At 34.1% G+C, this 20000-nt stretch overlaps 1 protein-coding gene across 6 annotated transcripts in view; it reads left to right on the plus strand.

The window, feature by feature from the left end:
- LOC106881655 (uncharacterized) overlaps nucleotides 1-20000 on the plus strand; it is a 261665-nt gene that overhangs the window by 182410 nt on the left and 59255 nt on the right. The window contains exon 1 of one of the 6 annotated variants that reach the window (XM_089361268.1): nucleotides 1121-1237. The exons of the other annotated variants lie outside the window; for them this stretch is intronic. The gene's annotated coding sequence lies outside the window, so the exon portion shown is untranslated. Of the gene's footprint in view, nucleotides 1-1120; nucleotides 1238-20000 lie in introns of those variants that run through there. 6 annotated transcript variants of the gene reach the window in all.

The raw sequence follows: 20000 nt of genomic DNA on the forward strand, positions 1-20000 counted from the left end.
GTATTAAATATAAAGTATAAGAGAAATTCCCCATAACACGCTAGAAGGCAGTGAAAAAAAACGACCGAGAACCACAAAGTAAAACATTTCAAAGGGGAGAGAAAAGAAAGTTCGTTTCGGCATGTTTTTCATTTTCTGCCGACGGAAATTGCGTCTGCGCAGTGGGTTATGAGAAAAAGCAGAATGTATATTTGGGAAGAAATGTGCTTATGGCGTCCTCTCTTGTAAATATACGTTCATTCCTTGACGGCTCGTTACGGAAGACGATTCGCCTAGTAAATTATTTTATTAACTAAAAAATCAGAAACCTATAGGCCTAACCATTAGAAATAGGGTAATTTTTTTTATTTTCTCTCCCATTTGACATGTTTACTTTGTGGTTTTCGGTCGCTTTTTACTGTAGAATTTACCTGTTATGAGTAATTTCTCTTATACTTTATATGGAATGTGTTGTCTATTGACTTTGTTTACATGCTAGGCCACTGATAGTATAACTCTGTATAGTTTCGCTACCCTTTTTATTTATATATATATACTCAAGTATTTAATATTAGCATTTCAAAGTTCGTTTCGGCATTTTTGTCATTTTCTGCGACTGAAATTGCGTCTGCGCAGTAGATTATAGGAAAATTAGAATGTATATTTGGGAAGACATGTGCTTATGGCGTCCTGTCATGTAAATATACGTTCATTCCTTGACGGCTAGTTGCTGAAGACGATTTGCCTAGTAAATTACTTTATTTACTAAAATATCAGAAACCTATAGGTCTAACCATTAGAAATAAGGTAAAAAATTTTATTTTCTCTCCTCTTTGAAATGCTTTACTAAGTGGTTTTCGGTCGCTTTTTACTGTAGAATTTACCTGTTACGAGTAATTTCTCTTATACTTTATATGGAATATGTTGTCTATTGACTTTTTTTACATGCTAGGCCAAAGGCTGTATATCTCTGTATAGTTTCCCAACCCTTTTTATTTGTATATATACTCAAGTATTTAATATTAGCATTTCAAAGTTCGTTTCGGTATTTTTTCATTTTCTGCCGACGGAAATTGCGTCTGCGCAGTGGATTATGGGAAAATTAGAATGTATATTTGGGAAGACATGTGCTTATGGCGTCCTCTCTTGTAAATATACGTTCACTCCTTGACGGCTGGTTTCTGAAGACGATTCGCCTAGTAACTTACTTTATTTACTAAAAAATCAGAAACCTATAGGTCTAACCATTAGAAATAAGGTAAACAGTTTTTAATTTCTCTCCCATTTGAAATGTTTTACTTTGTGGTTTTCAGTCGCTTTTGACCGTAGAATTTACCTGTTATGGGTAATTTCTCTTATATTTTATATGGAATATGTTGTCTATTGACTTTTTTACATGGTAGGCCACTGGTAGTATAACTCTGTATAGGTTTTGCTACCCCTTTTATTTATCTGTATTAAATATACATATATATGTATTAAGTATGCATATATATATATATATATATATATATATTTATATATATATATATATATATACATTCCTACATGTACATATGTATACACACACACATATCTATATATATATATATATATATATATATATATATATATATATATATATATATTGATATATGCATACGTGTTTATGTGCTCCTAACAGTTTCATGTGTTGGGAAATACCTCAGACATATTCAACAAGCACAAACCACATATCACAACGAAACAAAAATGTATTGAAAGGAGAAACGCTAAAAGTTGAGAAGGAAATATATAGAAAACGTGGAAGGATAAAAAATGGAAAACCTAAAAGTAAAAATTAAAAAGTAAGAAAAGGGAAAAGGTTTATCCTCCTTAGACTTTAAATTATAATGCTGGATAGATAGATATCAACAAGGTAATCAGGCATAGACGGAACTTTCCAATTCTTCAAAATGTACTTCAACATTTTCAGACCTAGAGTTCAGTAATGATTTGAGGATCTTAGATCTGAAAAGTATCTGAGTTTTTCAGCTAAACATATCTTACCTTTACTACACCCTTTTGCATAAGGTTTGGATTTTAAAATTATTTTCGACTTCATCACATTTGGTGTCATGCAAGATTTCAAACTTCTTATGTGCCTAGTGGCTATGCGTCTGACCATATGTCGGAACGAGACTATGTGATTGGTATAGCAATTTTAAAAACTCCTCCACATAATCCAATAGCGGTCTTCTTACCTGTTATATTATTATCAATTGTTGGAGTAACTTCTTCCTCATATATTCAGATTTAATCACACATCGTTGGTCAAGCGGACAGGATACTAGATTGCGACAGTTACAACTGGGTCTATGTTCTTGGTGTTGGCCTCTTGTAATGATACTCTTCGTATTGGTACAACAGCTTTATGATAATTTCACTGAAATTTTATTATACATTGTCCTATTTCTGTGGGTTACTGGAAAATACGTAAGTAGAAACTAGTTGAAAATCCACATCTTATGTTAATGGATTAAACAAATGTAAACTATGTTTAGCTGAAAGAGCTCAGTTTAGTTTCAAATCGAAGATCCATAACGCACTGCAGAGCACTAGGTCTGAAATTTTCAGCGTTTGTAAGTATGTGTGGAAGTACCTTTGGAAAATTTCATCTATACCTGATTAACTTGTTGATATTTTTCCAGTCTTATTATTTAAGGTCCATGCATGTTAACTCTTTCACGTGTTTCTATATGCTATTTTTTACTTTTTTGTCTTCCGTGTTTTTCGTGTTCCGTTTTTTAAACTCCCACGTTTTCTATATGCTCCCTTTTAAACTTTTCACGTGTCTTCTATCATTCAAGTTTTAGTTTGTAATATGTGGCTAATACTCACCAGCGGTACACAGAATCCTCTGTTGATGGCCCTCCTGTTTTACAGTATCATTATCGATGACGATTTGAACTTATTGAATGAATTGTGGTTGCCTTATATATCCATATATTTTATATGTTAATGTGTTCATATTTGATACACTTTAAACACTCCTCTCGAGGTTTTCAATTCTATCCAAATCTTGTGTAAAATTTAGATAAATGGAAATTTCTAAATCAATGTGATCCGCACGTATAGCAACAGTGACTGCAAGTCTTTTCATTACTTGTGTTAGAAGTTTCTCCTTCAAGGCTGATCTAAAAGAAATATGAGTAATATAAGTGGTTGGGAGAGAGTAGTATACTAACAACATTCTACCCTCAAATACCATTCACACACTAGTGTTTTGAATAATAGGATCAATACAAATTGCTAACGTTCCACTGCCAGACAAAACTCTTGACAGGAAAATCCCCGGAAAACCTATTCTCCAAATCCATTAAATGTACTCGACATCATTCCACCGCGACTTTTGCAACGTCAATTCTCCTCATTAGACACTTTAATTTTGCTTAATACTGAATATCACACTGGTATGATCTTTGCAATGAATACGGCATTGGAAATGTTTAAAACGTCAGAAGGTAGGTTAATTAGAGACGGTTTATGGCAATAACAACGAAGCAATATTATTATATTAGCACATAGCATATATTCACATTAATAATAATCGAAAATTGTACATGTAATATATTGCAGTGTCATCGTTTTTTAGTGCATCTGTCCTCATCCTGGCAAATGCTTCCAGTATGAGTTCCGCTATACTGTTCTCTCTTGTTTCAATAACAATTTCATAGCAACATTTTACTGAGGTACAAGGTAATGTCCATCACAATCAGAAAGACAGTTAGATATTTCCATTAAAACACTAGTGCAACCAGGAGAGTTACATTCACTCAGAATGCAAGTTGGATTCATCTTATTATGCTAAAAGTGATTCCACCCATTTACTTGTATTTGTGATATATGTTTCTGGAACCTTCTATATGGACACCTAAACTTTTCACGAGGCAATAGTTTGTGACGGAGGTACAAAAAAAAAAGTGTCGTTTTTAGATGCTTAAACACGTCAGCTTTAATGCGGTCACATATTTAGAAGCTTAATCCCAAAGCTACAAATGATTAGACTATCATTCGAGATTGTGGCGTTCTTATTTTGTTTCGTTTTGAAACAGGCAATAAGATGTATTCATCACTTCAGCCATTTTATTCTCCCATTGTGTGAGACTAAACAATTATTTACACAAAATTAACGATCTGAATTTCCGGTTTACAAAGGGAGATTTCGATTTATCTGAACGCCCTTTGGGGATAGACATTCATCTTTTTAATGATATATCTTCTTTCAGCTGAAAGCTTCTGATTCAGAACACTTCCAATTAAGTTTGAAATAAGTAAATACAGTTGAATTTTAAAACATACTGACTGTTTTACAATACAGTTAGGTCATGGTAAAAACGCTTTAATGCAGGTACTACAATGGCAACGGTTTAATCATATAGCGTATCGTAACATGATGCTATTAGTATTTGCAGGGATGCCTTTGATCTCATTTAGCAAACTACAACCATTTCCCCTCATATTTGTGTACTCCACATTTTTAATGTAACTGGAGTTCTGTATTATCTTTCCGTCCTGTTTTTTTTTTTTAATATAACTCATAATAAAGACGTGTTTTTTTAAATCTTTTTTTTTTTCATTTTATATTATTGCGACTTCTAAATGGTTGACTAATCCTTCATGTTCTTGTATCTAAATTCGAGTACCCCCCACCAGAAAGCTTTACACATTCTGCAAATACTTTCATGCATTTGAAAATTATAAATAGCGGTTTGTAAGGTGTTAGTTTGTTCTGAAACTGCTGAATATATCATTCGTATTTTACATTCCTATGATTGCGGATTTTATTTTTAGTTATGTTTAGCATATGTAAAAGTGTTTTTCCCATGTTATACGCAAGCCAGACACGTGTGTTTAGAAAAGGCCATGACACGTTGAAGCGGAAATAAACTTGATTCAGGAATCGAAATTAATTTTAAAATTAATTTACATAGCCACGATATAATTGGAATTTTCGTTTTCCACTGGAAAATTAAATATACAAAAAAACGATATCATTTATCTACTTTGCTGAAGCCGAATGATAAAATATCGCGCTGATAAATACGTTTTCCATTTTAGGCTACATACACATCTCAATGTTCAGGATATTTTCAATATGATGTTGATGTTCAAATATTATGTGTATGTATATAAATTATGTGTAGGTATGTAGGTAGGTATGTAGGTAGGTATGTATGTATGTGTGTATATATGTTCATATCCCACACACATGTATAATAGACACATGTATGTATATATATATATATATATATATATATATATATACATATATATATATATAGCTGTCATGTCATTTAATATATATATAATAATAAATTACTTGACAGATTGGTAGAAGGCAGGATCAGTGGAGTCTCTCACAAATAACTTGCGATGTGCTTTCTCGTACTATTATGCTCAATGCCCACTTTTAGTTTGTCTTACTTAGTTCTGTTACTGAAAGACTAAGTCTGTGAAATCTTGCTATCAACATTGGCAGTCACCATTCACACAAACTATATCTGTTTACGTATCAACTTGAGATCATTTAATCTACACATGTTTATAATTATACAGAAATTATTTTATTTAACACTTTATTATTGTTTTTACTCGAAAACACTAGACTCAATTTATTCGTGGTTACGGGCGAAATGCTTAGCGATATTTCGTCAGTCTTTACCTTCTGTGTTCAAATTCCATCGAGGTCGACTTTGCCTTTTCTCTTTTCGGGGTCGATAAGTTACTGGGGTAGATCTAATCGACTGGCTCCTTCCCAAAATATTTCGGGCCTTGTGCCTAGAGTAGAAACGAATATATTTGTGCTTATCTGGGCTAGATCTATTTCTATTACCTAACGTGGATCTTTATTCGTTGAAATATACTTAGATTGACTACTGGTTAACTTTAACTTACAAATAAAACTAATCCTTAGTTGTGGGTTGTACTGAAGGAAAATCGGCGCTGGATTTTCCCTATTAGATCTATGCGCATGATATTGACACATTGTCTTCATGGGACAAAGTTTGAAACGGAGAGTAATGAAGTCGTGTGGAACAAAAACATTGTTACTTGTCCTGTCAGAATGATTATAACATTTGCAAACTGTAAATATTTCACGTCTTCTGAGTAAATGTGCGTGCATCTTTCAAATAATTGTTGTATTATCTTACATTTTCAACAATATTTACACGGTTCTCTCATCATTTTTTTCCAGTAATTATAGTTAAAGTATGACTAGACATTTCATTAGACACACATATCTAATGAAAGCAATTAATATAAAGGCAACTTCATTTAACATTAATATGCGTTTAATTGTCTTCTAAATTGAATTTACAAATTTAGTTTTTCATGTGAACATAATCTGAAGGGCAACTAATTAGATTTTAATTACAATTAAGAAAGAATATTGCAATTTTCCTCTGCCATTTGTGCTACTATATTTGTTATATGATACATTTGTTAATTAACGTACACTGCATCTCTCGCTGCAACAGAAAAGGAGAGATGAGAGGAAATTAGATGCAATTCAATTATATTTAAGCACTTTGAATAATTTAAAACATTTCGTAAAATAATACCACACCCAGAGACACACAGAGAGTCATAAGCACACACACACATACACATACGTTCACACTCACACGCCTAATAAGTATGTGTGTGTGTATATATATATATATATATATATATATATATATATATATATATATATATATGCACACACGTGTATACACACGTGCACACACATACACAGACACACTTGCGCACGCACATATATATGAACACATACATATTTACACTTGGTTTACTCAGTTCAAGAACGGTGGTGTCAATGATCTTTTACAGATCACCTGGGACTATTGGAAAAGTTAAACAGAACTCATTCTTGCTATTTTAGGAGGGTGTGTCAGAGAAATGGCTGACAAATATATCTGTGACGTGTAGTACAAATATTTAATATGGCAGAATATAACCATGTATTGTTATAGTAAATTAAACTGTACAATATTTACTATAATTGATTACGTGTTGCTTACGGAACACAATACGATGAGGAAACAGAATTGAAACATTATATACTATTGATAAAATACAGGTTTATACGAAACTCTGAAATAATTGGCGGGGAATATATATATATACTTATGCGCATGCTAAATGCCCTTGTTCGAAAATATGAGAACACAGATAGCTAGAAAGTGTGTTTTCTGGGGGTAAATTGCATACTCTAGCGTACTGTTACTGAATGTCTCTCGTTGAGAGATTTGCAAATATCAGTTTCCTATTTTATTACATTTGTGTCATATATTTCGAAGAAGAATTTAACAGCGCCCACCTGTAGCCCAACAGTTATTGCTGAGTGGAGATGATAAACTCCCTTATTTGAAAACATAAGGACATAGTCGTATAGCCAGCTGGAGACGATGTTTCCTGTGACTAAATAACAGTAACTCACAATTTATTTTGCTGGGTATGATGGAAACTTTCAGCTGCCTACGGGCAGCAGACTAAGGTTACACTTATTAACTGGCCATGCTTCGATAAGCTTGCGAAGAATTCTTGCAGTTCCAAGCAATGCTGATTTTTGCAGTTATTCTACCCTCACACTTGCACCGATCCTTTTCGGCCATACAGGTTGTTGAGTGCTGATACTTCAAAGTGCAGCAATTACTATTACTATCACGTCCACTCTCTTCATTGACCACCAATCTTGTATTTCCCACTTCAAATCGCCATATTTGTTTATTTCTTCTTCTTCTTTCACATTGATCCTGCTGCCACTGGGGCTTGCTATGTCGATTGTCATACATGTTCTTACTTTTTTATTGACCACAACAATATCCGGTTTCCGATGTCTGATCGGTTGCTCGCGCTGGATCATTTCATCCCACACGATTATGCAATATTCATTTTCGGTGACTCCTTCTGCCGTTTCTTCATACCACGTCTGTGCTGTTTGTGGGCCTGGATTTCCGGAGAGCTCCCAATGGGTCATTATTGCCACATTGTCATGGCGTCTTTTGTATTCCCGTTGTGCCTATTTCGGACATTTCGCTAACGATATGCCATACCGTTTCACCACTCCCTCCACACATTCTGCATTTGTCACTATCGCTAGTGTTGTCTATTCTGCACTTTATACATTTGGTCCTTAACGCCTGTTCCTGGGCTGCGTATGTAAGTACTTCTGTCTCTGTTTTCAAGTCACTCCTCCTCATCCATAGCTACCAATCCTCTGTATATGACTTGGCGTTCACATCACTTGCAAACTGGCCGTACATTTTTATCCGTTCATCCTTTTCCTTTTCTTTTTCGTTTATTTTTTGTTTAAAGTTTTCTTTCGATACTCAATATTTAGTTTTGACGACGTCGGGCTTCTTCATGTGTTTCAACAGTGGCCCAGCGGTGTTTTTTATATACGACTCTCAGTTGCTTTTCTCTGCTCCGATATAGTTCTGTGAACTGATCAAAACTCTTAAGCTCCTGTCCTTGAGCTGCGCATATGAGTGCTTCTGTCTCTAGCTTCAGGTGACTCCTCCTCATCCATAGCCACCACTCCTTTATATCTGCCTTGGCGTTAACCTCTTCTGCTAACTGACTATACATGTTCCTCCTTACATGCTTTTCCGTGTTGGAGTTTTATTTATTTAGAAAATAATTCTTTCATTCCGCAATTTTTAATTTTGAAGACGTTGGCCTTCTTCTTATACTTCAACAATGGCTTCACGATATTTTTTAATACACCACCCTGTTATCATCATCAGCATCATCATTATTATTATTAAGATGTTGATCTGGAAGACTCATTAGGCAAGCTGGACGAGATACTTAGCAGTATTTCACCAATCGCTACGTTCGGAGTTCAAGTTCCGCCGAGGGTAACTTTGCCAGTCATCATTAATTTAATGATGCCTTTACTCAAGGCACGCATGCGCGTTTCAAATGATGTCTTGTGGCATGGACTCCCTTGCTTCACTGCCAGAACTAATCTCTCCTTCTTCAATTGTGATTCTAACTTCCAAAATGAGAAATAAATTTAATCTGATTAAGTTCAAATAATTCGGAAGACGAAAACGTATTAGCTTTTATCCAAATATCTGATTAATTTGCTTGAAGTTTATTTTAATCTGTTTCGGTTTTATTTTAATGTGCTTAGAAATTATTTTGATACCATTTTGAACATTTGAAGCATTTTGATCTTCAAATATATATGTCTATGCTCTGATGAGTAAAGATTTTAGGTTGATTTCATCCCTCTATATTGTCCTTCGTTATATGAGACGAAGTAATTTCCAAAACGATATTTTAAAACTCGTTATGACTAGTGAATGTTATATGGCATATAACTTCAGTTGTATTGGAAAATAACAACAGAAATTAGTGAACATATCACATGCTTCTATGCACCCAGAAACTTCCAACTTGCCAGAAATAACTTGCACCTCTTCAAAATTCTCTTGAATGATTGGCATGACAGATTGTTACAAATTCCAGTCAATATATCAATTCACACTGCCATCAAATACGAGTTGTCCAGTTAATACGTTTGTTTGTGAGACGCTCCATACTGTAACTGCTGGTAAATGTTCATGATATTTCTCCATAATATGGGGTACTAAAATCCTCTGTTGTTGCAATTGTTATGTTTAATTGAGCATTTTAATTTAAAATGTAAGCTCATCAGTTTAGAACAATTTTACAAAGTGAGCTTCTTCTGCACCTCTTGACAAGTATCAGTCTCAAAACTCAAGTTTCTGGTCCTGATTATGTACTTTGAGAGCATGAACAAGTCTTGGAATATAAACTTGAATTTGAAACTTCCACTACACGACATGGTTGTTGCACAGATTTTCTTGAAATAAGGAAATAATTTAAGAGGAGTCTTTCTTTGACATGTGCCCGTAGATGCCAACTATAATCTGAAATGTTTGTTGTGGACATTCTAAAGTATTCCTTGTGCCTCAGATTAACTTTAATTTGAATTATTTTAAAGTCAAGTCAGTTGGTTTGGTTTGAAACTTCCTCCTAAACTCTGATTGCATTTCGTCTACATTTGTGTTTTCAAACTTCCAGTAGCACTTTAGGTCAAGTTTATTTGTTCAACGCCAGGTCTGGTTCCATTTATTAATTCGTATTCCTTCCGTTTGAAAAGAAATGCAGCTATTTAAGTAAGTATACATCTGCTGGAACACCTTCTATAAATATTTGTACGTGTGTACGTATATACAAATTTATAAAGAATACTTTTTAAAGAGGTTTCTACGCATTTCATGAATTTGATAATATTTTCCACATTATCATTATGACCAAAGGTTTTAACACCATCGAAATTGTCATTTTCGCAAAAAACAAAAACAAAAAACAATAAAACAAAAACTTAACAAAAATTATACCAAATTCAAAATTCTATATCTAAGAATTTACAATACACTACTTTTCACAACGTTAAAGTTTAAGCAGTTCAAGTAATTTTTGGAATGCATGGCATGTTGAGTGTGTGTTTGTTTCACTTTTATTTCATAGATTTCAGTCGATATCCACAATGGAACAGATCTATCAGAAATAGCATAAATTCGAGAGCTGTCACATTTGAAGTTTTTTTTCAAGTGTCCATGAAGAAATACGTTACTGCTTACTTGATACCTGTTTTTTGAAGTTTTTTTTTTTTTTGCGATTATGAAAATGTTTTCTTCTTTTTACAAATATCCATTATATTTTTGTTTGTATATTATTTATATTTGTATATTTCTCTCTCTCACTCACCCTCTCTCTATCCTCTCTCATCTCTCTGTATATATATATATATGAGCATATACCTTTATACGTAGTTGTTTGTATAGATTCATATATATAAATGTATCTCTGTCTGCCTGCCTCTCTCTCTCTCTATCTATCTATCTATCTATCTATATATATGTATATATATATACACATACACATACATACATACATATATCATATATGAGTATTTGTATTGATTATGATATCGAACATTGCATACAGTGGAGGCTTTCAGGAAAAGAAATATGAAAGGACATACCTCAGATGACGGTCGTATTGATCTTCAAATGCTGCGGAAACATCAATTCGTTGATATTTTTATAAGACGTACAACATTTTAAATTCAAATAACGTAAAATAACAATAAAATTCGATGAATCTTCATCAAATGTACATCTTGCCGTTTATCTATATATAAGAATGATAAAAGTTATAGGACTACTCGTCCCTGGTGATAGCTTCCTCCAAAATGAACTTACAAAACTAGTTTTCTTTGATAGTTCTCCGAATAACTCAACATCATACGTTGTAAATTGATAAATATACAATTCCGTCTTTCTTTACGACTGTTTGTTCAAAGCAACTCTGTCAGACAGGGTTTTCTATATAAAATGTTATTGATAACATTTGTATCGTTCAACTAACTTTTTTATTGCGTATAATAACAATAACCTTCCTCTCTATATATACACTCATGTACACAGACCCACGTAATGCCTTCATTTTCATTGCTGCATTGTTGCTATTTTGTTATGTTGTTCGGTTGTGTTCTGCCGATATATGTGTATGGATATGTTAATAGGGGTAGTTATGTGTGTACTTGTGTGCGTGTAGGTGTTGCTACAGTATAACTAATTTTGAGCTAGCAAAATTGAGGAGCAATAACGTAACCAATTGCATTAATCTATCGTAAATATATTCTCTGCGACATAATAGTTTTTTTTTTATAAGTGATTTAACGTAAACTCTGCACATGGACATAGTAGCGATTCTAATGAAATATTCAGTGTGAGACTATTCATAGGCATGTATGTTAAAAATGCTACTGGAGACGAATATTATACGCGTCGGTATTATTATCATTGATATCTGGGAATGAAAAAGCTGAGGTTCCGACCGTTTCATATTCCACAAAGTTGTATCAGCTTCAGTATATCATTCAATACATCATATATATATATATATATATATATATATATATATATATATATATATATATATATATATAATGTATATATTTCATCATACATTGTTTCAGCTTGTGTGTCACTTGGTTTAAAATAAACAATTCTTTAAGGATTTAAACGCTTTTGAATAAGCTGATACATATTGTTTGAGATACAAATCATTCCTTGTGTTTATTGAAACAAAAAGAGACTTTGTAGATTAATTATAAAGCCTTTCCAGTCAATTAGATTTCTTGTTTCTTTGGAATTAATTTAATTTAATTTATCCTTTGTGGTTTACTGAAGATTGTTGCAATGTCTATTTTGCCATATCTGAGTATGTATGATATCTTGCGTATTTAATAGCGACAAAATAGAATGTAGGACTTTCGTTTAACTTTGAAAGTTGATATAAAAAGCATAGAGACCTTTTATTGACAACATTACTTACATTATATGAAAAAAATATATATTTCAAAAGCAATTTTATTTTCTGTTTATCTCCTATGTTGAAATATTCTGATAATAGTGTTTGCCAAATCAACCTCCAACAAAGCCAAGTGATTTTTATTTGGCAATGTGACAGATAGTTGGTATAGAACTACATTTGGCACACCATTAAATGGAGTTGAGTCTGTTGAGTTTGCAAAAGTATCACTGACTGTTTTCGTTCAAGAATTTACAAAACATATCAGTTAAATCCGTTTAATCTCACAACACAAAGATTAAGAATCAGAAGTAAAATATGTTACAAAGCAAGTAATGACAATAGAAATGCAAAATTATATTTACATTTCGTTGCTACAGCAACATACAAAGCAATCACATAAAAAGAACCGTTCAGGGCAGTCGCCGGATACGCAGGTATTCCAATAGAATATGAAAAATTATTGAACACCATCAATTGATAACATTAGGCTTTGCAGACAATGATATGAAACTATTCCTGAGAATTAAGTATCTTATCAAAATAACAAATGTGTCTATGTGCATAAAATCACTTTATACCGAGGAAACTATGCCAAACGAATCTGTTCCAGTGTAAAAACAAACGTATATTATCTAGAGCCCACATAGTAAATTAAAGTGAATGAGCAATCTGCAAATCAATGCAGTTTATTGTTTTTTTTTCTTTAATTAATGTAACATGCGTGTATCCAATAACTACATTCGCTTATTACAATAGCAGATCACCAAACGGAAATGACTAGTCTTTAGTACTCGGACACTACTTTCAAAAATGTATCGCTAGATTCAATATCTCACAAATAAAATGCTAAAAATAACATAATTTAGTGTCACATAATTCACGATCTTACAAAAGTCTGAGATTTAGAGACGACTGTTACGAGTAAGAAGGTGAATCACAATGACCTTTTTGAGTGCACAGTTTCTGACAGACCATGCCTTTCTTTTGTTGGGCTCAAATCACATTTGCGGACGCATGAAAAACGAACCTCCATCAACTATTCTGTCTATATACCTGCGCACACCTTTCAATGCCATGTATGCTAGAAGGTCTACAATTCTAATGGAGGCCTCACAAGACAATTTAAGATCTACAAAAATCAGAACTACACTGCAACTCTTAGTGATCCAAATCGGATATGCAAACTATGTGGGTGCCTTTCCAATACATTGTCTGGTTTAAAAGCCACATGAAACACCATGCGTTTAAACCCTGCGTTTATCAGATAATGTTGACATTTCCTTTTTCCACTAATAACAGAACTGTAAATTGTGTATAAATGTTTATTTGTACTTTTGTGTAAATGCATTCTTGTTTAAATTTATTTGTTTTATGTCACATAACTCAACATTTAGCTTTTATGTAATGTACCACAATAAAATATGAAGAAGGCGAAATGTATGCAAACCAATATTAGAGGAATGTCCAAAGGTAAACATTAAAATATTCCCCACTAAATGTATTCATGTGGATACAGATTCTGCCTTAAGATCTCAGAATTACTTACGTAAACTTTTTTGTATTAAATCCAAACGTGGAAAATTTAATTTAGTCGTATTTTAATTAAGAAGCAATATAGAAAACAACAAAAGTATTACACATTCCTGTGTTTTCATTAGTTTCCTCTTTTATTCTATTCCACTCGAAGGACACTTATAGAACCGACGATCTGCAGCTGTCAGCTGAAAATGACTTTTGTATGAAATGCGAAATGTTTGCAATCGTTCTCATGACATTTGTATTCTTGAAATAGTTTTTAAGCTATACTTTAATTTTATTTATTTCAAAGAAACTTTTTAGTAAATTAATCATCGGAAAATGTTTATTTAAAAAAAAAAATTACTTTTAGGTTACTGTACTAGACCCACTCAGAAATCGACAACTCACATTGACATTTCATTAAGTGAAGCATTCTTAATGCAAAAACCCCCAATAAAAGATAAAATTGTAATTTTTGTACACACATGCATATATAGAAATATATACATACACGCTTTCACACTTAAATACATACTTAAATACACACACACACACACACACACACACACACACACACACACACACACACACACATATATGTATGTGTTAATTGTTGGTTATGTTGAAAACAATTTAGTGCATTTTGTAATTAAGTTAAATTGTTATTGCACAGCTGAGAATGGCAACTGGTGTGGATGAATTGCAGATTCGTGGTGGTGGTGGTCGTCGTCGTCATGTATTGTACGCTTTGCAACACGTTGATGACACAGCAACCAAACTCTCCCCAAATAAGCGCAAGTTCTCCCATTCGATGGATCTATAGATTTATTTCATTTTGAGTTTCACATACTGTTCCCTTTCTAGATATAGATGGATTGCGGTAGTTTGCCTTAGCCTTCCCCATCAGGATTTCCGTTGACCCAGGTGGAGCTCAGGAATCCATTAGTAGATGTTGTTTTTGGTTCTGCTGGGAGTCACAAGTGTTTCAAGCTCCAGGTGTGGTGGAGCAGGTTTCGTTGCTGATCACGTGACCATAGAACAGGTAGTACTTGTTTACGTGGTACCAGCAGCAGGTGGTGTGAGTCTGTAAGGAGAACTCTGATCTGACTGTAAAAGCAGAAGAGAATTACAATATAAAGAATGCTCGTTTAGCAAATTTTAAAATTAAGTACAAAATGTCATAGGTTATATATGAATATTGAAATCATTATAAGTAAAGACTTCAGTAAATACCTGCTACCAAATTCATTGGAGCTATTAATGTGTCATTAAAACGCATCTTCCAAATGTTGCTGCGTTTTTGAAAGCTACTAAGTTGTGATGTGAGGGGAATTTTACAGCGGCAAAATACAATAATTTCTAAATATGCGTATATCATATGTATGTTTCAGTTATTGAAGGAAGAGTGTATATAAATGTTTAACAAAGACATAATAGGTACTGAGATCAATTGAATTATAAGCGAAAAACAGCAAATAAGATTCAATTGTCAATAAAACGTGACGAAAATCTATTCTCTTTCGTGACATTGTGTAACGCTAAGTAGCTCAGACACCGTTCACAGCATATTGAATGCATGTAGGAATAACATGCTAATATAACTCCATTATGATAAGACTCAGGACCATATTTTTTAGTTAGCATAACGATTGCTTCGAGGTTTAATACAATGGGTTGCATGTGGTGAGAGCATGATGACTTGAGACAAATATTTGAAGCTGCAGACAGGACGTTAGCACACAAATCCACAATCATTTATGTGCTAATGAATTACGTCTCCAGATTCTCGAGTTTAATACGTAAATATAGGGAAAGTGGCGAGCTGCAGTATCGTTAGAACGCCGTGGTCTTTACGTTCTGAATTTAAATTCCGCCGAAGTCGATATATACTTACACCCCCACACACACACACACATATATATATATATATATATATATATATGTATATCAGCGGAGCAGTAGCTGTTTGGTAAGAAGTTTGCTTCTCAAGCACATGGTTCCGGGTTCAGTCTCACTGCATGGCACCTCGGGTAAGTGTCTTCTACTATAGCCTCGGGCCGACCGAAGGCATGTGAGTGGATTCGGTAGATGGAAACTGACTGGGAGAAGCCTGTCTTATATATATGTATGTTTCTCTCAACAGCATCGCTTGACAGCTTATGTTGGTGTGTTTACATCCCCGTAATTTAGAGATTTCAGCAAAAGAGACCGATATAACAAGGACTAGTATAAAAGTATAAGTCTTAGGGCTGATTTGTTTGCCAGCGTGGCCGCAATCAAATCAGTGAAACAAATGAAAGAAGCAAAATAAAAGTATATATATATATATATATATATATATATATATATATATATATATATATATATAATGTTTTTTTTTCTGTAATATTCACGGGAATTTAGACTGCAGTGAAAAGTTATGCAGATTTGTTGAATGGCCAGTTCTTTATCCATCGACGAAAAAACATTGTCTATAACAAGTTTATATATCTGTGCGGGTATGCGTTTGTGTTTGTGTACTTTTGTGCGTGTATGTGCGCATTCGTTTGTCTCGGAGTAAAATAGCCTTCTCTTCGGGAAGAGAGGAGGATGTTGATGATATATGTGGACGTGAGTGCGTGTCTGTGTGTGTATATGTGTGTGTACTTTACAAACATAAGAGACATACGTGTCTGCCCAAACGCAAATGTAAAGGCAACTCGTACATCGCCAGACAAATACATTGCGATGATCATTAGATGCAATATTCTATTTATACGTCATGTATAATTCATGTTTCCAAACCATTGTAATTGGGAATGATGTTTTTCGAATTACCATTATTGTGACAGAATGAATTTTATAAAGATTAATCATAGAATAAATATTAAAAGTCTATTTAATATCAATAGATACATATCATGAACTATGTATTTCAACGCACGCACACATATACGTACACACACGCACTCACACATACACACTCACACACATACACACACATACACGCAGGTACACACACACGCTTACACTCACATATCGATATAAATATATTCAAACCGTGAAAATGGACTTCCTGAAAGTCTATATTGATATTATGAATATTGACACATATATTTTGCTCACACACACACACACACACTTACGCGCGCGTAGACACACTCACAAACAGACACACACATGCACATATACGCACCCCTCATCAAGACACACACATAGGCATCACTTGTATAAATGAAAGTAGGCCTATGAAATTTACGTAATTTACTGATGTAGTAGAAACCAACTTCTTAGAACTCTTGCATATTCATTCATGAAACTGTTGTCGCTAAGGTGGAAAATGTCGACTAACTGACGCCGAATCTCTGCTTGTCTTACCACGTGCTCCATCCAATCGGTTGTTGCTCAATTTATCAAATCCTACATCTTGCGAACGAACTCACGTATACATCTTCACTGTGTCAAAAGATAAAACTACCAATACAATACATAGTGCTATGAGTATAAAAACTTATTTAATACTGTGGCCTGAGAAAACGTTATATATCATGGAAGACCAAAAGCCATTTGAGAGCTGGAAATTCTTGCTAAGTATTAAAATGTCAACGTCATGGCTGCTGCTCAATGCTCCGTTAGCAACGAAAGCTACGAAACCTTGGCCAACAGGAATTGAAACAGCAAGTATTCTGACTGCATCCACACGATTAGTCTTTATCCCAACATCAATGAACAGGGCTTTAAGCTCTATTTGGAAGGCTATAAGAAACTGCTGAAGACTGTGGAGAGCGTTACTATTGATGAAATGTATGTGTAACAGTTGCATTCACCTCTATGTTAGACCTCCGGAAAGAGTCAGAAGTGGTTATCAGAAAATTTCATCAGCCTTAATTTCTGAAAAGAGCTATTCGAACATTTTCCCACAGACATTGTAAAGAATGCATGCGCCAGGTTCCGGAGTTGTCTTGAATCGATGGTGGAAGCTGAAAGTAGCTACTTCATTTTTTTTTTATATTTTAATTTTTGCATGGGATATTGTGTTTCCTGTTCCTTTTATGCAAATCGTCAAATATTGCCCGAACACCCTCTATGCATGTTGACGTGGATATAATGATTCCATTAAATGCTTTCATGAAATAAATGATGTTTAATTCATATAAAATATAAATTTCTTACAGATCCACCAACAAAAATATTTTTTTCCTCTGACATCAATGCTAATCATATTTGACTCTGGTTCTCTAAACTATTTGCATTCGTAAAGTAAAGTGTATTTCAATCTTATTCCTCTTAGTGGGAATCGCATTCTGGTCATACGATAAATAATTTCCAATCGATACCCTTATGAATATTTCATCATCACTATCGTTCTCCTCTTAATGGTCACATCGATGATAATTGCCCAGGTTTAGAACAAATGACTGTCGCCTTGATATTAGCAGCAGCAAGAAGACGTCCATATTGCATTATTTGCATTGTAAAACGTTTTCATTAAGCTTCCACCTTGTACAGTACGATGTTGGCTAATGAGTGAAATCCGAAATTATACGTTTTCAATTACTGAATGGTTATAAATGAAATTCATGTATCTTCTATGTAATTTAATACTATTGCGCAGACATAATTTATGACGAATATCTACCGCTGTTGGTCTTTAATCAATTCTTAACAGTTTTTGTTGTATTTCTTACAAGTTATTTAATTATTACTTCATGTATGCGACTCTCTCTCTTCCTCTCTCTCTCTCTCTTCCTCTCTCTCTCTCTCTGTATACATACATGTGAACTCACACGAACATACACACAGACAAACACATACACACACTCACATACACACGCATACATATATAGTACATCGCCAGTAAAGTTAAAATTGGCATCTCAATAATCAACGTTATAGTGCATCGCCGGTAGATAAGTTAAAATTGGCATCTCTGACGTGTCTAACGTGCGATCGTCGCATTGAGCATGACAGAAAAAGATAGGAGTGTATGAGCCGTGCAGAAGCGTACGAGCGGTTCAGACATTTCCAAGATCGAAGAAAAAATGTGGATATTGACGAATGTTCTGGGAGACCCGCAACAAGCAGAAATGAGAGAAACATCACAGATGTGCGTGAACTGTGAGGGGATATCCGTGAGTTAGCAGAAGATGTGCAGATTAGTTACGGTTCAGTTCAATCCATTATCATTGAAGTTTTGGGCATGAGACTCGTGTCTGCCAAGTTTGTGCCAAAACCACTTTCAGCTGTCCAAAAAGACACTCAGGCTTCAGTTGTTCAAGATCTCCTTCATTGTGTCGAGAACGATGAAAACTTTTTGAAAACTCGCGTAGGCCACTGAACAGGTAGCGCCAAGCTTTCGGTAAAAAATTAATGCAGATTTTCTCTGCTCAACGTTTTTCCTGATGCTCAATGCGACCATCACACGCTAGACACGTTAATTCCAAACATTGTTGTAAACAGGGGAAATGAGCTAGAACGTTAATGCTTAGTGCGCATGTATGTCGGTACCAGGTACCCGTTACCTCGTATCCATACTTCCAGCATAGCAGCCTGTGAAGATTTGAGGCTACCTTGTCTTTTCTGCCCTTGTGGTCTTTCTGAGAGCTAGTTAATTTAGTGGCACTTCGGTTCATCAAGTTAGCCCATTCTGCAATAAGAATTTTACTGTGTAAATTTAACAAGATATAAAAAAAAGAGTAAAATAGTATATATTTCTAATCAACTAAAATCATTATCTTTCATTATATCAGATATAGTTTGAATAAACAAGGAATCTATCCTTTTGAATTAGGATAGAGGTGTAACGCTTCTATAAAAGAAGATCCACCTAGCGATGATACAAGCGCAGTGATGATATCAGAGGTTATAGAATAAAAAGACATCGAGTAGAAATTGTTTGAGTAATATGTCAGCCGGTGAATGTAACATCTGAAAGAAGATAAAATGAAATAAATACAACCGAAGTAGGTGGATTGTTATGTAGAATTTGACAACACCTCAACCGAAGATATAGATGTGTATGTTTCTGTATATATGCATATGAATATAAATGTATCTACAGATATGTGCGCAGACACGTACACAAACTCATATATATATGCACACACATACACACGCATTTCAGTGTGTGCGTGTGTATG

The sequence above is a fragment of the Octopus bimaculoides genome, chromosome 12 (assembly GCF_046866305.1).
Source record: "Octopus bimaculoides isolate indiv1 chromosome 12, ASM4686630v1, whole genome shotgun sequence".
NCBI lineage: Eukaryota > Metazoa > Mollusca > Cephalopoda > Octopoda > Octopodidae > Octopus > Octopus bimaculoides.